This window comes from Pogona vitticeps, chromosome 5, assembly GCF_051106095.1.
Source record: "Pogona vitticeps strain Pit_001003342236 chromosome 5, PviZW2.1, whole genome shotgun sequence".
Classification (NCBI taxonomy): domain Eukaryota; kingdom Metazoa; phylum Chordata; class Lepidosauria; order Squamata; family Agamidae; genus Pogona; species Pogona vitticeps.
The window spans coordinates 192,126,247-192,145,031 of NC_135787.1; the positions used below are offsets into that span (position 1 = coordinate 192,126,247).

General features: G+C 50.1%; 1 protein-coding gene across 1 annotated transcript in view; it reads right to left on the reverse strand.

Moving 5' to 3' along the window:
* The window catches only part of PLXNA4 (plexin A4), a 635,072-nt gene extending 620,426 nt beyond the window's left edge, over positions 1-14,646 (reverse strand). Inside the window, exon 1 of the mRNA XM_073002484.2 lies at positions 14,333-14,646. The gene's annotated coding sequence lies outside the window, so the exon portion shown is untranslated. The remainder of the gene's footprint in view (positions 1-14,332) is intronic.
* Positions 14,647-18,785: the final 4,139 nt, after the last annotated feature.

Genomic DNA, 18,785 nt, shown 5'->3' on the forward strand with positions numbered 1-18,785 from the left:
CCAGATGCTGTTTCTCCCCTTTTCACTGAGGCCACCATTAGCACGGCTCACCTCTTCTGGGTCAGAAGATGAAGCCAGGAGAATCCACCATGTCATGCCTGAGCTCCCAAATGCCAGACCAAGGCTTACACCTCATTTACTGTCTGAACACTAGCATTGGTATTGATAACAGCACCGCAGAGGAGATCCTGTTTACAGAATTACCGTTTTTCCTGTGTATAGGACACCCCCATGTATAAGACGCCCCCCACTTTTCTAATCAAAACTTAAGAAATCTAAGTGGGGCTTAGCAAGGGTGGGGGGAAAGGGATCAAAGTCCTGCAAGATCGCTTTGATCCCTGCTTTCCCTTCCACTTGTTTTTGTTCTCTCCGCAGCTTACTTCCATGTATCAGATGACCCTCAATTTTTAGTCTAAAGATTTTAGACAAAAGTATAGTCTTATACACAGAAAAATGTGGCAGCCTATTGTTTGATTTGAACAAGCTCCAGGTTGTCAAGCGGGAAGAGGAATTGAGCAAGTCCTCTTCTGAGCAAAGGTTCACATCACATAGCAAGTCATCTCTTTCTCACCGTCACAGTTACAGTAACCTTGCTGGATAATGGGAAATGTATCTTACAGTTTGTACATGAACTCAGGATGATTAAGAAAGCTGACAGGAAAAAAAAGACACTGACTCATATAAAATGTGGAGTTGGAGGTGAGCTCTGTGGGTACCATGGACTGCCAGAAGGACCAATAAGTGTGTGCTACACCAAAGCAAATCTGAACTTTCTTTAGAAGCTAAAACAACTACACGGGAGGTATGATGTCTTGAGCATAGGAAGATAAGACTCACTGGAAAAGACAATAATGCTGGGAAAAGCTGAAGGCAGCAGGAAAAGAAGAGGATCAGACATGAGATGGATTGACTGGGTAAAGGTAAAGGTTCCCCTTGACAATTTGTCCAGTCATGTCCAATGCTAGGGTGCGGTGCTCATCCCCGTTTCTAACCCATAGAGCCAGCATTTTGTCCGAAGACAATCTTCAGTGGTCACGTGACCAGCGCAACTAGACACGGAACGCTGTTACCTTCCCACCGTGGTGATACCTATTTATCTACTCACATTTTTACATGCTTTCAAACAGCTAGGTTGGTAGTAGCTGGGACAAGTGACGGGAGCTCACTCCGTCGTGTGGATTTGATCTTACAACTGCTGGTCTTCTGATCTTGCAGCACAGAGGCTTCTACGGTTTAACCCACAGTGATTTAACAAATGTGACCATTCCTAAAGGACACAAGAAATGGTTGTTAGCCTGTGGGTTGTGTTCTAGAGCAGTGGTTCTTAACGTGGGCAATAATGCCCCCCAGGGAGCGATTTCATTTTTCAGGGGGCAGTAGAACGAAAAGGGGCGGTGTGGGAGCGAAAGAACAGAAGGGGGCGGTAGGGGGGCGCTGGAGCAAGCCAAACCTGTGAAGGCGACTGCAGCCTCAGTGCGAGCAGTAGATCCGGTGCTAGTGCTGCCGCCAGATGATCCAGTTCTTTCTACCTGCCACGTCTCGCCTTTCTCCTTTAGGGGAGCACTGAGTGTGGATCGGGTGGAAGGAAAGGGTCTCTTGGGTCTTCATCCTTGCCCCGTGAAGCGCTGCCTTGCACCCAGGTGGGGAGGGAGACAAGGAAGGAAGGAAGGAAGGAAGGAAGGAAGGAAGGAAGGAAGGAAGGAAGGAAGGAAGGAAGGAAGGAAGGAAGGAAGGAAGGAAGGATGGATGGATGGATGGATGGATGGATGGATGGATGGATGGATGGATGGATGGATGGATGGATGGATGGATGGATGGATGGATGGATGGATGGATATCAGGGAGGGGGCGATGATAATTTCCTCAATGGCTCAAGGGGGCGTTTCTTTCAAAAAGGTTAAGAACCACTGTTCTAGAGTTGCTGATACTGCCTTGGTTGTATAAAAGCTGCTGGGTCTATAGTCAGCTGTCTAGGGCAGCCCAGCTCTGCTTCAAGACAGAAGTTCCGCACACAGAGCAAAAACTACGAAAGTGGAGACCCAGAACGCCGAAGTGCCAGAGCACCACATAGCTTACCGTCGGACTCAAAGGCGTTACCTGTGGACATGCACATCGGCACGAAAAACTATGTGACATTAAATCAATTTCTAAAAATCCGAACCAGCTCCTGTTTTAATTCAACAGTGTAGTTGCGCCCTGAGATAGGAAAGTTGGGAAAAGGGCGTGAAATTTTTATTTTTCTTAGAATGGGACATGATTTCAACATGATGGAGGTACACTGCTGCTACGTTTCCTCGTTTGACTTCCCGTAGGCCATACTGACTTCCCAAAGACAATTTGTTGAGTGGCTCTTTATATGCCTGACCCAAAAACCTATACAGGCCGCTCCTGTCATCGAAGGCAAATTCGCACAGTATTCCCTAGAGATGCCAGCTTCCAAGACATACAAGCATTCGGAGAACGAGAGCGATTTAAAATCCGCTGCCATCACAAAGCCTGCCTCCCATGTAATTCTTGCAAAAGGTCCACATTTCAGGTGCAAACCAAATCCAAGGACGAAAGCTGTTCTTTCTTCAACAAGATTTATTCCCCTTTATTGGAAAAGGCATCTGCTACCCTACGAGGGGAAAATTCATGGATATGTATTTAATCTGTGCATATGATAAAAAAAAAAGAACGGAAATCAATTCAAACGTAGCACATCTGTTACCCCATTTCAAGCTCATCTCCTTATTAACCATGTTTCTTACAAAGGCTTCTTAGATTTTTCAACAACAACAAAAAAGGAAGAAGAGGATGATGAAAAACCTTCTAGACAATTAAAATTACCAGGGTAATGCTCTGATCCCTGAAAAACCTTAAGACTGCCGCTCATGGGGAAGGGGGTTAAGAGAAGCCACTAATCTCATAGAAAGAGCCACATACACTGTAATTATAACCGCAGAGCCGGCAAGCCGCCCTGCTTTTGCTGCTGGTTTTCCAATTACACTTATGATTGTCTTTCGCGCGAAACGGGGAGGGGAAATAAAGATGCCCGCAGGAAACTTTGGTGCCTTAAAAAAAATATATATTTGCCAAGAGCCAAGGCCCAAGTGAAGTAAATGCATTCTTCAGAGACGTTCGAGTCTCCTCCGAACAATCTCTTCCCCTCTTCCGTTGGCATGGCAGGTAAAGAGAGTTGTGACAGCTGGTCCCCTGCCGCATGGATTTCAAAGGGCTTCAATGGCTCGTTGCAGCCCTCCCCACCCCCACCTGCCCCGGCTGCCGTTCAGCTACCTGTGAAGGCTGTCAATTTTATTCTTCCTCGTCCTTCCCTTAGAGCAGAGAGGTGGGAGAGCAAAACCCGGCGTTTCTCCTTCTGCTGAAATGCGACAGAGGCCACGTGCCATGGACACCAGTTGAAGGGAACCACCGATCTTGATCTGGATGGGGTTGGGTTTCTACGGCCTTCCAGATGTTTTTAACCCAGCTATATGCAAAACGCTATGAGCAGAGTTTGGCACAGCATGGATAATTGGATGGTTTCAATAAGAATGGATCATGCCTTAATACCTATCCAGGCAATGACCTCAGGATCATCTCTGGCTAGAACGACACGAGGCCTTCCAGGTATCTTGGGCTTACAGCTCCCACCGACCCAGGACGGTATAGCCAGTATCAATGGATGATAGGAGTTGTAGTCTCAAACTGTCCCTGAGTTTCCTACTGGTCCACTTCAGACAACTAAGTGCTAAAATGTAACCCAAGCCTTGTAACACGTCCAAGACAGGAACCTACAGTCCCTCTGGTAGCAACAGAGAACCATTGCTCTCATCTTCTGGGGGCTCTGACTCACAAGGGCAGTGAATTTGCTCCGGGTTCTTCTCTGAACTTTAAATGAGCTATCCAGGGTGCTGAAGCTATTTATGGGAAACAAGAGTTTTTGAGTAGGTCATGTAAAAGTTCAGGTGAAAACCCAAAATGGACCCATCGGCTCCATATAACCAGAGTCACCGATCCTCCAGCTCTGCAGTTCTAGGATGATGATGATGATGATGATGATGATGATGATGATGATGATGATGATGATGATGATCATGATCATGATCATGATCATGATCATGAGTGGGCAAGAGCTGATCAGAACTCTACATCTCCTTTTTGCCAACTGCAGGAGAAGCCATCCTGTGCCTTCAGCGCTGCCTGGGGACTATACTGGAATGGATGCAGGAGAACGGGCTTAGGCTGAACCCGGACAAGACGGAAGTACTGAGGATTTGGGAAACTCCCTCTCTTTTGGGGGGGTGACTCTCCCTGCAAAGGATGGTGTACGCAGCTTGGGGATCCATCTGGACCCGGTGCTCTCCATGGAGTCACAGGTGGCGTCGGTGGTCCGCACCGCCTTTTTTCACCTCAGGCGGATAGCCCAGCTGCGGCCCTACCTGGATGTGGGGGCGCTCACCATCTTAGTACACGCGCTCGTAATCTCAAGATTAGACCACTGTAATGCACTCTACGTGGGGCTTCCTTTGAGGTTGCTGCGGAAATTACAGGTGGTGCAGAATGCGGCGGCCAGATTACTCAGTGGAGTGAAAAAGTTCCAACATATTTCGCCCACTCTGGCCGCATTGCATTGGCTGCCCATCAGGTTCCGCATCGACTTCAAAGTGTTAACGCTTACGTATAAAGCCCTAAACGGTTTAGGGCCTCGATACCTGGCGGAACGCCTACTCCCACCAAGGTCTACCTGGGTCACACGGGCGAGCCAGGAGGTGAGGCTGAGGAGCTTAACACCGAGGGAGGCCCGAAAAGAGAAAACAAGAAATAGGGCCTTCTCGGCGGTAGCTCCTCGCCTTTGGAATAACTTACCTCCTGGCATAAGCGGAGCTCCCTCGCTGGGCACCTTTAAGAACCTATTAAAGACTTGGATGTTTCGGCAGGCCTTCTCTCCAGATTACTTTTGATTTTCTTCTCTCCTTTATTGTTTCCCTGTTTTTAATTGTTATTGTAATTATGCTGTTTTATGTTATTGTATTTTATCTCTGTTGTTGGCCTCCTAGAGTAGTCCACCACGACTAGATAGGCAGGATATAAATTAAATAAATAATAATAATAATAATAACTGCATTCCAACAATATCGGTAAGGCCACGAAGAACCCTACCTATCATCTACACCAGGTGGAGCAAACATTTGGCACTCCAGATTTTGGGACAATGACTCCCAGAACCCCCAGCCTCTATTCCCACTGATAAAGGATTATGGGAGTTGTAGTCTGAAACATTTGGAGTCCCAACAAGTTGATCACCCCTGAACTACCTATTTGTGTCTAATCCTCCCCATAGCGCTAACCCTAAATGTCACTCCCCGTTTATCCTACTGGAAGAGAATCACTGCATTCAACAATGAGAAATGAGATTCTAACTCTTAGATTCAATACGAGGGAACATTATGATTTTACGAGGTGTGCCCCCTGCTGTCTCCCATCTATCCCAGCCTAGCCAGGCAGATGGAAAGGAAGTGTGTGCTTTCGGGCGCATCCTTTAAAAGTTGCAAAGAAGACCTTTTAATCAACATTGAGCTCTTACTTATTTTTTTTTCATTTAAAAGATTTTTTTTACCCTGCCTTTCTCCCTAAGAATAACCGAAGGCGGCTTACCTCATTCAAAGACAATATCAAAGCTAAAAACAGTAAGTCTACAAATACTAAGAGGATCAAACAATGACCGCACTTTAAACTAGGAAACAAAAGCAACACCAAAAACACATTCAAAGCAGTCTATCCATTTCGAAAACCCACTTAGGCAGCCAGTCTGGGAAAGTCTGCCTGAAGATAAGATGCTTGCTTGTGAAAGGATGACAAAGATGGGGCCAGCCTGGCCTCCAGTGGGAGGGAGTTCCACAGTCTGGGAGCAGCTACAGAGAAGGCCCTGTCCTGTGTCCCCACTAAATAAATCTGTGAAGGTGGCAGAACCAGGAAAAAGGCCCCCTTTTGCACTTGCATGGGGGGGGGGGGAGATTATTCTGCAGCATCTATTTTCTTCTGTTTTGGTGACGGCTGCACCCACCATGGTCTGGAATGACACTGTTTAGGGCAGAGCCTGGAAGAATGACATTTTCCAAATAGTTTCCAGAATCCAGGTCCCAATATGACTTCTTTTCCAAGTACTGATAAAGAACACTGAGGTTGGCTATGGGAGGCAAAAAGTTTTTCAATAAGTCATCTTGGCACACAAGCAGGTCTCTATAAGGGCTATGGAGTACTTTGCATGGTTAACAATGCACAGAGATCGCACAGAGATGCAGGGCCACGATGCAACGGACCGTCCCCCTAGCCACGTCTCCCTAGAGAGTCCAACCGATCAAGAAGGTACATTGATCCATATCGGGGGTACGATCTGAGCCATTTTATTCACCAGAAGCAGGTCTTTTGTAAAGTTAATGGCTCTTCATCCCCCAGCATGTTGACCCTATAAGCCTCAACTTCACTACACGGCTCATGGCACTGGAAAATACATTCATATTTTTTTAGCCTTGTCATTTCCCATCTGCAAAATGGCAACAATAGTAACCCTGCTTGAAAGCAAAAGGGTGAGATGACAGAGTCCCTATCCAACATAGGAAACTGCCTTGCAGAAGATGTGCTCGGCGTGCATCACCTCCATGCCCTGAGTCTTCTTAGCCTGCCAAGGGAACATGCACAGAGAATTACAGAGGTCCGGGGCGGTCAGGATCTCTGGAAGAGGTCCTACTCCCACGGTCTGAGATGCTCTCAAGGTTGGGTAGGGGGTGGGAGGCAGCTGGACCACATGTCCCACCACCTCTGAAAAGCGGTCCTGCAGCTGGTGGCGGATGGGAGATGGAATCCAACCAGTGCCAGATTAATGCACAAGCCAAATAAGCTGCAGCTCAGGGCCTCGGCTTACAAATCCACAACAAAAGAAATCTGACAGAATACTACAACTGGGGGAAGGGGGGGGGCTCTGAGATGCCGTCTTGACTTGATACAGCTTAGTGCCTCGGCCCGTCTTAATCCAGGCACGACTCCAACACCATCTGGAGGGGCTACCGGTTCCTCCCCCTGACTTTTCAGCAAAGCTGGTTTGGGATTGGACCGGGGACCGGCTTCCAGATGTCCCACCACCTATGCCACGATCCCCACTCATTTAAACCAGGAACAGGGCCATCGAAGCTCTCCAGATTTTTTGAAGCACAACCCCATCCTCCTCATCTTAGAACTGCCGAACCTTGGACTCCGTAGCCAGAGATCTAAACCACCAAGCGATCCATCCTTCACTTTTCTGGCTGGGGCCGATGGGCACGGAAGATGGCCAAGGGCCCACAGTTGTCCCTCACTGGCCTTTTGGTATATTTTCAGGTTTTCACTTCCATCATCCCCCCCCCCCGCCACAGGTCGCCCTGACCTATACGGATGGAAGCCATCAGCCGTAGACATCTCAAGAAGAAGCCAGCTTAATCCAGCTCTCCAGATGTGGGACTACAAACCCCATCATCCTTCACCGCTGCCTAGACGGACTTAAACAGGGGAGTTCAATTTTTAAATTTAAAAAAATATATATTTAAAATATTTAATTTTTTTAATGAGATATTTAAATATTTTTACCCCACCTTTCTCCTTTAAGAGGACTCAAGGCAACTTACATCATTAAAAGACAGTGTGTATGTGAACAACAGTGAGTATACAAATACTAGAAAGGATCAAGCAAATAGTATACTGAAAAATGTAAGCAATATTTTAAAAACACATTCAAAGCAGTAAGATACAACAATCCATTAAAACTTTCCTCAGACAACCAGTTATTAAGGGAATTAATTGATTGATTGATTGATTGATTGATTGATTGATTGATTGATTGATTGATTGATTGATTGATTGATTGATTGATTGATTGATTGGATTTCTATCCCGCCCATCTAGACCAAAAGCCTACTGTGGGCGGCTTGAAGAGAAATCTTGCTTGAAGAGAAAGGTCTTGGCCTGCTTGCAGAAGGAAAGCGAAGATGGGGCCAGTCTGGCCTCCAGTGGGAGGGAGTTCCACAGTCTGGGAGCAGCCACCGAGAAAGCGCTCTCCTGTGTCCCCATCAGTGGAGGTAGTGGGTTCAAGAGAAAGGATTCCCCTGATGTTCTTAACACTCACTGCAGGCCAAAGACATCTAGCTGGCTACTCCTAATTAGAAGGGGAAGATATGGAGGCAGTGACAGATTTTACCTTCTTGGGCTCCATAATCACTGCAGATGGAGACAGCAGCCACGAAATTAAAAGACGCCTTCTTCTTGGGAGGAAAGCAATGACAAACCTTGACAGCATCTTAAAAAGCAGAGACATCACATTGCCAACAAAACTCCTAATTCACAATGTTGCACCCGGACTGCAACTCCCATCCTCCCCAACCCCTAGCAACCCTAGCTAGGGCTGATGGAAGTTGCAGATCAAAGATATCTGGAGGGGCAACCCCTGCCTACTCCAGCTCTCAAAGGACGTAATCAGACTGACACTGCCTGGATAGATGTTCCTAATCCCCAAGAAGCACCAAAGTTTTGCTTATGGTTATTTGCATCACTTTAATTTAATTTAAAAGAGAGAGAGAGATTCTAGTAGAAAGACAAGGGAGGGGGAAAAAACAGAAGCTATCCTGGAGCCATGTTTTGGGAAGGAAGGGCTTTCTCTCCAACACACACAAACACACACACATTCCTCCCTCTCTGGAGCTGCCCTGCGTTGCCTGCATTTCTCTCTCGGTCTGAATCTGCACACATCTTTGTAGAAAAGAAAATGGGGGTGGGCGAGATAGCGAAACGGATTTGTCTACAAGCTGTGCAGGCAGGATTTACCTGGGGGTAAAACTAGGCTTGCAGTTATTGAAGGAGGCCTGGTGGACAGCAAGGCACCTCAGGATTGGTGGTGCGGTAAATTCTGCTGCCTGAGGTCCAGCAGCAAAGGGTTTTACCCCCATCCACCCGGTCAAGGTGGCTGACAGCCAAAGCCCACCCAGTCATCCTGGCACACAACGCAGGAGAGATCAGAAACACCTTTTTTTGCCCCCCCCTTCCCATCCCTGGGGCTGAAAATGCAAGAAATTAAGTTGTTAACCTAACACTGGCCTTCTGTGTCAACCCAAATGTGATGCCCGAGGCAGCCGCTTCACCCTACTGACTGGAAGGGCCGGCCCAACCTCCTGAGGTAAACACTCCTGTGATCTTTCTGGGCAGAGACACTTTGGAGGCCCACCAACCCACCCACCTCCCTCAGAGGTAGCAATCCTGCAGAAGCCCCACTAGGGAAGGCTGCCCTTCATCCGGGGGGGGGGAGGCTGTGAACATGCTCTTTTCCCTTCCTGAAGTGTCCCTAAGTGTTGCGTTTCATATTTTGTTAAGTGTGCATTTTTGCTGCATCTTTTGGATTACAACTCCCATGCTAGATGGAGACGCTGGGAAAAATTAGTCATAAAAAGTCTTTCCACAATCTCCCCCCCCCCCAAAAAAAAATACTCTGGAAGGATTGTATGATGGGACACAATGGGGGTCGGAACCTGCCTTTCCTCTCTGGTGAAACTGCCACGCGGGACTTAATCGCTTGATCTCACTCAGACTTGACAGAACGCAGACTTTCATTTACGGCATGTATTTAAAACCTCCTCAGACCTCTTTTTATTTCAAAAAAAAAAAAAAAAAAAACCAAAGCGCCACACAGTATGGCATAGTAAAACCCACAAACTGCAATGAAATCAAGTAATGGAACCATAAAACGGCAATATAACAATGAAATATTTCATTAAAAAATCACTAGGGGTAACTGACGCGCTTTGACAATCGGGGAAACGCAGACTTCTGCTGGGCTCAAAAACACCCAACGTAATACAGAGTAACGCTCTGCCCTGCCTTTCTCCTAAGGAGACCAGAACAGCAAACAGCAGGCTTATTTCAATCTCTCCCGAGTTACCACTGGAGGTAGAGGTTAAGCCCGGAGGCAGCGATTCACAGCCAAGATGGCATCTGAAACCACCGTGTTCCCCGTCAAGGCTCAAGACTGTAACCCTTAGGCAGCGCTGTGCAAAATAAAGAAAAGTCGCTTCATCACCGGAACACCCACAAGGACCGAGATAACCCTTAACGATCTTCCAGGGGGAAAGAGAGCAAGAGAGCAAGCAGTGGATCATTCACAGGACTGATCTGCTGTCAATCCCACGGCTCTCTCTGGGAAGTGAAGGATTCCACCCGGTGTGCTCTCTGCTGGCCACTGCCAGATGACTCTGAGATAACTCCCATTCTTTTAAGAAGAGCACAGATCTAGAAATGCTACCCGGAAGCGTCGCTTCTCCATCCTCGCAATATTTGGACGGAAACATTTAGACCCTGTTAAAGTTTCTCGTCTTGTAACTCTCAGGAGGTACCAAAATGACAGTAAAAGAGTGCAACTCAGTATTCTTGGTCCGGTTACAGGCCTTACCCAGAAAAGTTTTTTTTTAAAGTGCAGCATGAGGAATTCAAGGCCAAAAAACAGATTCCTTTTGACCCAGCAAAGACCCACCGGCACATTAAATGCACAACATGCAGCTTAGCAGTTGCTATCTTTTTTTTTTCCCCACTCACACAGGATCTAAACAGGATCAGGCCCACTGCACACCGGTCAGAAGGGCTGAAAAATACACTTCCTCTGGTTCCCCTCCCCTTGCACAGGCGTTGAACAGGGGAGGCAAACTGGGGCAAACAGATTTTACTCAGATGCTTTACTCATTGCAATATTTTTCCCAAGGCACACGGTATCTGACACATAGCTTACAAGCTTTTTCCCCCTTAAAAGAAAGGAACACAAAGATATAAATGCACACTAAGGGGAACCGGTACATGTTTACACTGCATAATTAACTACAACCCGATTCCCGTCAACGTTAGAGACTGATAAGATACACACATTTCAGCAGGGATATGAAGCACGTGCATTAAAATCCTTCCCGTTTAACACTACGGGACGTAAAACTTAACTTTAACACTATCAATTGCCTCCTGTTTTCACAGCGCTATATCAACTCAGCGTTTTCTAAAAATGGGCACTGTGGCTTAAAGACGCAGAACTGGTACAGATGCTGCCAGACCACAGAAACACCCACCCACTAAAAATCTCTGAAAATGTGGCGGTGGTGATTAGGGTTCTTGATTGACTGGCAGGGCATGCGCTCTTCACATGCTCGTTGGCACCTCCTTCCAGTTTTACAGCTCCTCCTCCCAAACCCTGCTTTGGCACCGAAAGGGTCCACTTTCAAATGTGAAATGTGGGATTCTCAAAGATGTGAGGAGGAAAACCCAAACCACAGAGAAATCCACAAATACCCTCCTCTTGATTTTCAGATGATGAACTACTAATCGTGTGTAAGACAAGAGAGATGGGGCTAGAGGCTGAAAGACAGAAAGCCATCCAGTGTGATACAGGGCTATGGCTCAAGATCTCTTCCCTGACTGTTGGCATTTCAGTTTACTGGGATGACTTGATTCAATTCCTCGGTCTTGGTTACATGGTTCAAATGTGGTTAAATCCTTCATCAGAGCTGGTCCCTACAGAACCTATTTACTCAAGAACTGCCGGGAGATTCACCAGTCTTAGGGAAACAGCATCCTCTCTTTCTGCCTTCAAACCCACCCTTCCAATGCAGCTCCAATGGAAACAGAGCTTTAAACGGACATGATGGTCTACCTCCTCTTAGGATCACCTCCTCTCCTCCAGCTTTCCCCTTATCCTACCCTCCGCCCCCCGCACCGTGCTTTCTGTAAACTCCTTGGGGCAGAATCCTGATTTCTTATCCTGATTATTTTTCTCACCCTCATTATCAACTCTTAGTGCAGCAGAATAAAAGGCCGGTCTGGATGTGACAAGAAGAGAACCAAGAGGGAAAGCAAGGCAGGAATTAAGGCTCCAGGACACGACCAATTTCCACAATTGATTTCCACGCTCAGCCTGCACTCTTTCGTTAGCATCTCCCTTCCCGGCTCACCGAATATAATGTTCACATACTGTCTTCTGGCTCTCTAGACCCATCTTTCATCTTCTTAATACCTTCTCTACCTGCAAAATGGGCACAAGAACCAGCCTCCCTCAAAGGCTAGAAGGAAAACGCCAGAGCCCACAGGAGTGCTGGATAAATGATGTAATTCTAATACTACCAATGAGGTGGATAAATGAGCGAGCCTAGAAGCCAGCTGGCTCCTTCCCTTACCCTCCTGACACTCATGAACCCCAACCCGAACACCCAAGCATCTCTCGGTTCTGCTGCTGCAGCCAGACCCACTAACAATCTAGAGGAACCATCACAAACCCCACAGATGACAAGACTGAGGACATCAAATCTCTCTGTAGAGCGAATTTCCCTTTGCAGAGGAAGTCCTTGGATATAACTATGGGAAACTGCTTTCTGATGTTGGTCCCTCTAGTTTGGCTTTCTCAACACTGACCAGCTGCAGCTGTCTAGAATTTCAGGCAGGGGGGGTTTCAAGATCGACCTGGAGATACCCGACATTAAAACGGCAAAGCAGATGCTCTACCTCGGAGCTCTACCACTTGAAAGCCACCCAACCTGCAGATTCAAAAACAACCATCGCCCCTATCTAGCCGGCACTTGATTTTCTCAGTCAAGAAACAAGGGGTGGGTGAGCAGGATGCTTGTCTACAAACCTCTTGGTCTGGAAACCTTGTCCATAAAACTCCCCTTTGTGGAGAGAGAGAGAGACGGAGACAGTATAAACATGCTCAGGAGCCCTTTCAAGCTCTTCCCACAGTCAAATCCTGGCATTGAAAGCCATCAACTAGAGGTGCCAGGTTTGGAACCCAAACCCAGGGCTGACTCTTGAGGAGCAGGAGGAGGGCAAAGTTAAACAGGGAGAACCTACCTTCCCTTCCACCTCTTTTCAAAGTTCATCAGCTGAATTTTTTTTTAAAAAAAAGGTGGAGCCCAACCATCAAAGACCTAGGAGAGAGGCAACCTCATCTTTTCGCCTCTCGCTGTCCTCCTGGGGATGCTCAGTGCCAGCCAAAAGGGGTGCCCGGTGGGTGTGACCACACCGACACCCACCCGCCAGGGCGACAGCTTCCTCACCACCTGCTTCTCCGCCTGTGTGTGTCTGTGTGTGTCTGTGTGTGTGTCTCTACGCATTTTAGAGAGGGAGTCTACCGGGCTGTTCAATCCACCAAGGCTGAAGACCCAAAACGAGAAAGATTTGGGGGACCCTGATTGAAAAGAAGCCGTGGGAGGGAGGTCGGAGAAGAACTTGCCCAATTTTTTTATTTTTTTTGGTTCAGGGGCCCCTCCTGTGCGCCTCACCCTGCCTGCAATAAATTGCACCCCCCACCCCCACCCCGCCAGCCGCCGCCGCCGCTTGTCTTGAATGAAACTTGTCTGCTAACAAGAGGCGAGGGGAGGATGGAAGGAAAGGGTGGGGGGCTTGGTCCTTATTTCGCAAGGAAGAAGACCTCGTGGCATCGGCGTAAAGGCTGGAGGAGCCGCTTGCCAGCTAGGCAGCAACCGGAGTTCCGGATCAGATGCGCAGAGACCAGGACAGCCTTTCCTCTCTTCTCCTCCTATACACGCGTGTATACATACACACACGCACAGAGAGAGAGAGAGACCGCAAACTCTGGGCTCATTCATTTCTCTCTCTTCCTTGGCTCAACCATCTCCGCTGGGGTTGATCTCTTAAGTCTCCGGAGCCTCCTGCTGTCCGACCTCTCCCACCCCTCTTTCCTTTAAGTTCGGGTCAGGCTTGGCCGCCGCCGCGCCCCCCGCCGCCCCCCCCTTCGCCTTCCCACCCAGGTGTTAGGAGGCGACAGCCAGGTAAAGAGGGGAAGCCAACCGGGCTCCCCTTCGCCTTCCTCCCGAAGACGGGGTTCGATTCCCACCCTCCACCGCCCATCATCTTCCTCCTCCCCCCCACAAACACCCTTTGGGCAGGTGCATGGAAGAAGCTGCTCTACCTGCGCCCCTTTTGGGGAGGGCGAGAGGAGATGAGGAGGGGGAGCAACTTACCTGGGAAGGCTCGGATGCTTTCCCCCCCCCCGCCTCCCTCCTCGCCTCTCTCCATCGCCTGCCACCTTTGCTCAGCACAGGCGCCGCATTGACACTGCAGATGGTGTCTCCGGGTGTGTGTGTGTGTCTGTGTGCACATCTCTCTCACACACACACACACGCACACAGATATACATATGCACGAACAGCGTCTGTGCACACACACACACACGCCTTCTATTCCTCTCTGTGCATCCAGGCGCTCCCCTGCTCTCTCCCTTTTATACGTACAAATAGAGAGGCGTTTCTTTTTCAAAAAATATAGATAAAAATTCCTTTACCTCTGCTGGAACAGATGCCGGTTTTGGGGTTGCTGTGGGTTCTCCCCCCCCCTTCTTTCTTCCAACGCAGCCTCTTTTCCTTTCCAAGACGATGAAACACCTCCGCCAAGGAAATCGGGCAGCAGGTGAAGAGGGGAGGAAACCCGGTGTGTTTAAAAAAAAAAAGGCAAGGGGAGGAAAGACGGAGAGAGAGAGAGGAGGGCGGAAAAAATATATCGGGGGGGGGGGGAGAGCTAGAAAAATCCGCACCGGTTTTCTGTAGCAGCAGCAGCAGCACGATCCGCCCGGCAGCCCCGCGCGGGGCTCGATCCCACGGCGCCCCCGGGGGTGCCCGCCTCACTCCGCCATCGCCGCCGCCGCCGCCGCCCGTGCGCGCCGGAGAGAGCGAGCCTGCGAGAGCCCACTGCGGCGCCCGCCTTCGCCTCGGATTTGATCGAGAGATTCCCCCGGCTCTCGCTCTCCCTCCCTCCCTCCCTCCCTTCCTCTCCAAGCCTTGATTTTTATTTTTATTTTATTTATATTTTTTTGGAAGGGAAAAAAAAAATCTCCCGATGCGCTCCCCGGGAAGCTCCGCGCGCTCCGGCGCGCCCGGTCCGCTCCCTCTCCAAAAGCACGCCAGGGGGTGTCCAAAAATAAAAATAATAAATTCTTATATATATTTTTTTGAAAATAGAAAATCAGGAGGACCAATTAGGCGCCGATCCTTCTCCCGCGCAACCGGGGCTCCGGGTGGGGGCGGCGGGGGTCGGGGGTCCGGGCGGGCAGCCGCGCATCGCCGGGCGCCCGCTTGCCCCGGAGGAGCCCAGCCGGCGCTGCGGAGGAAGAGGAACTCCCGGGGTTGCTGCCTCGCTCGCTCGCTCCCCGGCAGGCAGGCAGGCAGGCAAAGCAGGCAGGCGTCCGCCTCCCCGCCTTTATAGGCTCGCCTGCCTTCCCTCCGCCGGCGCGCGGGTCTCCGTCTCTCTCGCTCTGCCTCTCCGGCTGCGGGCGGGCGGGGAGGGGGAGAGAGGATGCGCGCGGGGAGAGGAGCCGCCGCCGCCGGGCTGGTTCTTCGGCAGGGAAGCCCTCTGGTGCCCCGGCCGGCCGGCTGGAGGAGGAGAGGCGGCCGGGAGCAGCCCGAGCCGGAGGTGGCGGTGGCGGTGGCGCGGCGCCTCTTCCTCCGCGGAGCGCAGCGCGGAGCCGGCGTTCGCCTCGGCCGGGCTCTGCGGGGAAAGTTTGCGCGCGGTGGGCCGGCCGCGAGGAGGAGCCGCTCCCTGCCGCTGCTGTTCGTGCCGGTCTGCCGCCTCCTCTGCCTCCTCCTCCTGGCTCGGGCCAGGCTTTGGCCCCGCCGGCAGCGGCCTCTCCCCCGCGGGCTCCTCCGGCGCGCTCTCCCGCTGCCTGCCTGGCTGCGCCTCTGCCGCCTCTTCCTCCTCCGCCGCCGCCGCTGGCGGCTGCTGGCATCGGGGCTCTCCCTCTCTCTCCCCCCCCCCCGCGCGCGCCTGATTGGGCTCGGGGCGAACCCTCCCGGGAGGGGGGCGGAGGGGCTCCACGCACGCACGCACGCACGCGAGTGTGTGTGTGTGTGTGTGTGTGTGTGTGTGTGTGTGTGTGTGTGTGTGTGCGCGTGTGTCACAGAGAGAGAGAGAGACCGGCGCGCCCACCGCCAAGGCGCCGGCCCTGCCGTTCGGCGGGGAGATGAGAGATGGCTCGGCCACTCTCAAAGATTCCCCTCGCAATCAAATCAGCTTTCGGGTTAGGGGCAATTCGGGTGTCTGTGTGTTTTGCACCACCACCACTCCCAGAATCCCCTAGCCGGCAGGTGAGTTCTGCTCCCGGAACTCTAGGGTTGAATGCTCTTCCTTTTGGACTACAACTCCCACAATCCCCTCACCAACATGGCCAAATCAGCTTCTATAGCTTGGGGGTGGGGGTGGACTACAATTCCCAAAATCCCCAAGCCTGCAGGTGAGTTCTGTTCTCAGAGCTTCACAGGAGTGCTCTTTTTTGGACTGCAACTCCCAGAATCCACTCACCATCAAGGCCAAATCAGCTTCTATAGCTGGGGGGGGTGTTGGACTACAATTCCCAAAATCCCCAAGCCCGCAGGCGAGTTCTGTTCTCAGAGCATGCGGGAGTGCTCTTTTTTGGACTACAGCTCCCAGAATCCCCCCACCAACATGGCCAAATCAGCTTCCACACCCTAGGACTCTTCTGAGCAGTTTTTTTTTTTTTTACACTACAACCCCCAGAATCCATCCCCTTCTCATCCAGTCCTCTCACGGCACGGGGAAATTCCATATCAGATCATGATGCCTAGAATGTCCTAGCTGGAGGTGGCCCGAGGGTCCTCAGAATCTCAGGAAACTTCTAAGAATTATGGGCATTAGAGTCCAAGCAGGAGGAAGGGTGGGTGGTTGTGGTTTTTTTTTTTTAAAACCTCTGGAGGGCAGATTGAAAGAACGCTCCTTCATTCATGAGGCTGCTTTGTTTTCATTCCCAGAAAGCAGGGAGAGGCTCCAGCGCTGGCTTCGGGGAGTGGAGCTGTCCCACAACATTTTGCTGCCTGAGGCCAAAGGCATGCTCCTGCCTTTCACATCCAGAAGCCCATATGGACTCCTGGCTGAATCCAGCTTCAGCACTGTGGAACAGACCATTTACCCCAGAGAGGAGCAGCCTCCTTTAGAGGTGCTGGCCAGCTGTGCCACTGGCATACATTATTCTCCCAATGGGGGGGGGAATAAGTGGGGTGGGGTCCCTGCTGCCCGTCTCACATCTGCATTCGGCAGTCGTCGCATCCGGCACCGGTGTTGACAATTGTGTACCTTGCACAAGCAGCAGCGAGTGTTCTTTGCTGTCCTGCCTCAGACAGCGATATTTCTTGGGTCACCCTTAACTGGCCCTAGGGGTGGTGGCCTGACTGATTTGGCCCTCTTCAACCCTTCGTGGAAAGATGGCGGAAATATACATTTAAAAAGGAGGAAAGAGACAGTGGCAAGGAAGAAGAGGCTGGCTTGTGTAGGAACAAAGCTTGGATGAGTTGGGTGGATGAACCTTCAGGCTCAGCCGCAGTCTAGCTGTAAGAGGGAAAAGTAAAAAAGGAACTTGCTTTGCACAAGACAACAGCCCTGGCGTTCCTGCTTCTATGGCTCACGTGTGTGAACTGGCCTGTACCGCAAATAACAACAGAGAAATCTTCCCGTTCACCTCTCACTCAAGACTTCCCCAGCACACCCTACTGAAATAATATTAACAAGGAAACCTATAATGCACCCCACCCTCCAAAGGGATATTGTGGAACTGGAAATCGGAAAGCATTTCTCTATAACAATTGGAGAAGTTTAAGTTTAGGCAGGAAAATAGGACTTAAGATGGGCATTTTCTCTCTCTCTCTCTCTGTCTCTCTCTCTCTCTCTCTCTCAAAAACACAGTAGAGAGAAAAGGGGGGAGAGGTTTTATACCCTGTCTGATAACAAGGATAGCCAATGTATTTGCCGGCACTTAAAGTCTAAAGCAGTTGTCCCCAACCTTTTTAACCCCGTAGACCGGTTGGGGAAGGCAGGGCACCTCCCATGCTCGTGCATATGCTCGAAGGTGCAGGAGGATGCTCGCGTGGGCGCGTTCATACGCATGCGCGAAGGGCAACACAGTGCTGGGGGGGCACTCGCATGCATGCACAAAGCAGTGGGGGAGCGCTCGTGCACACAGAGACACACGCAAATGTGCAGGGGGGAGTGTGGGGTGGAGGGGAGGTCTGTCTCCGTGGTCCGGCTCAGGCACTGGACCAATACCGGGCCGCAGACCAGGGGTTGGGGACCTCTGGCCTAAAGAACTCACTCTTGAGACATTAGTAGGAGAAAGAATTAAGAGGTTTCTTTACTTACAGTAATACATATCAAACAGCAAATGGACAAACATGACTGCTTTGAGCAACAGACTTCAACAGACTTCTGACAGACAACATGGGGGGGAGGCATTAAACACAGAGGCAGGACTTTGAATTCAGAGGCAGGAGGGAAGAATTGGTTAGTGCTTGAAAGATGGAGAGCCACCCTAGCCTAGAAAGAATGGACACAGAGTTACCATATTTTTCCATGTATAACACTATACTTTTTTCTGAAATCTTTAGACTAAAAATTGAGGGTCGTCTTATACACGGAAGTAAGCTGAGGAGAGAAAAAACTAGTGGAGGGGAAAGCAGGGATCAAAGCGATCCTGCAGGGCTTTGATCCCTTCCCCCCTACACTTGCTAAGCCCCACTTAGATTTCTTAATTTTTGATTAGAAAAGTGGGGGGTGCGTCTTATACATGGGGGCATCTTATACACCGAAAACTACGGTAGATCTTGACTTAACAGTTTCTCACCCTTGGCCTAGATTAGAAGATTCTGACAGATCTAGAATTTTACAATCCTGGAAGTCGGATTGGGGAAGTATGCCGTTTTTGCTTTCTTTTACATTCCATTCTTTTTTTAAAAAAA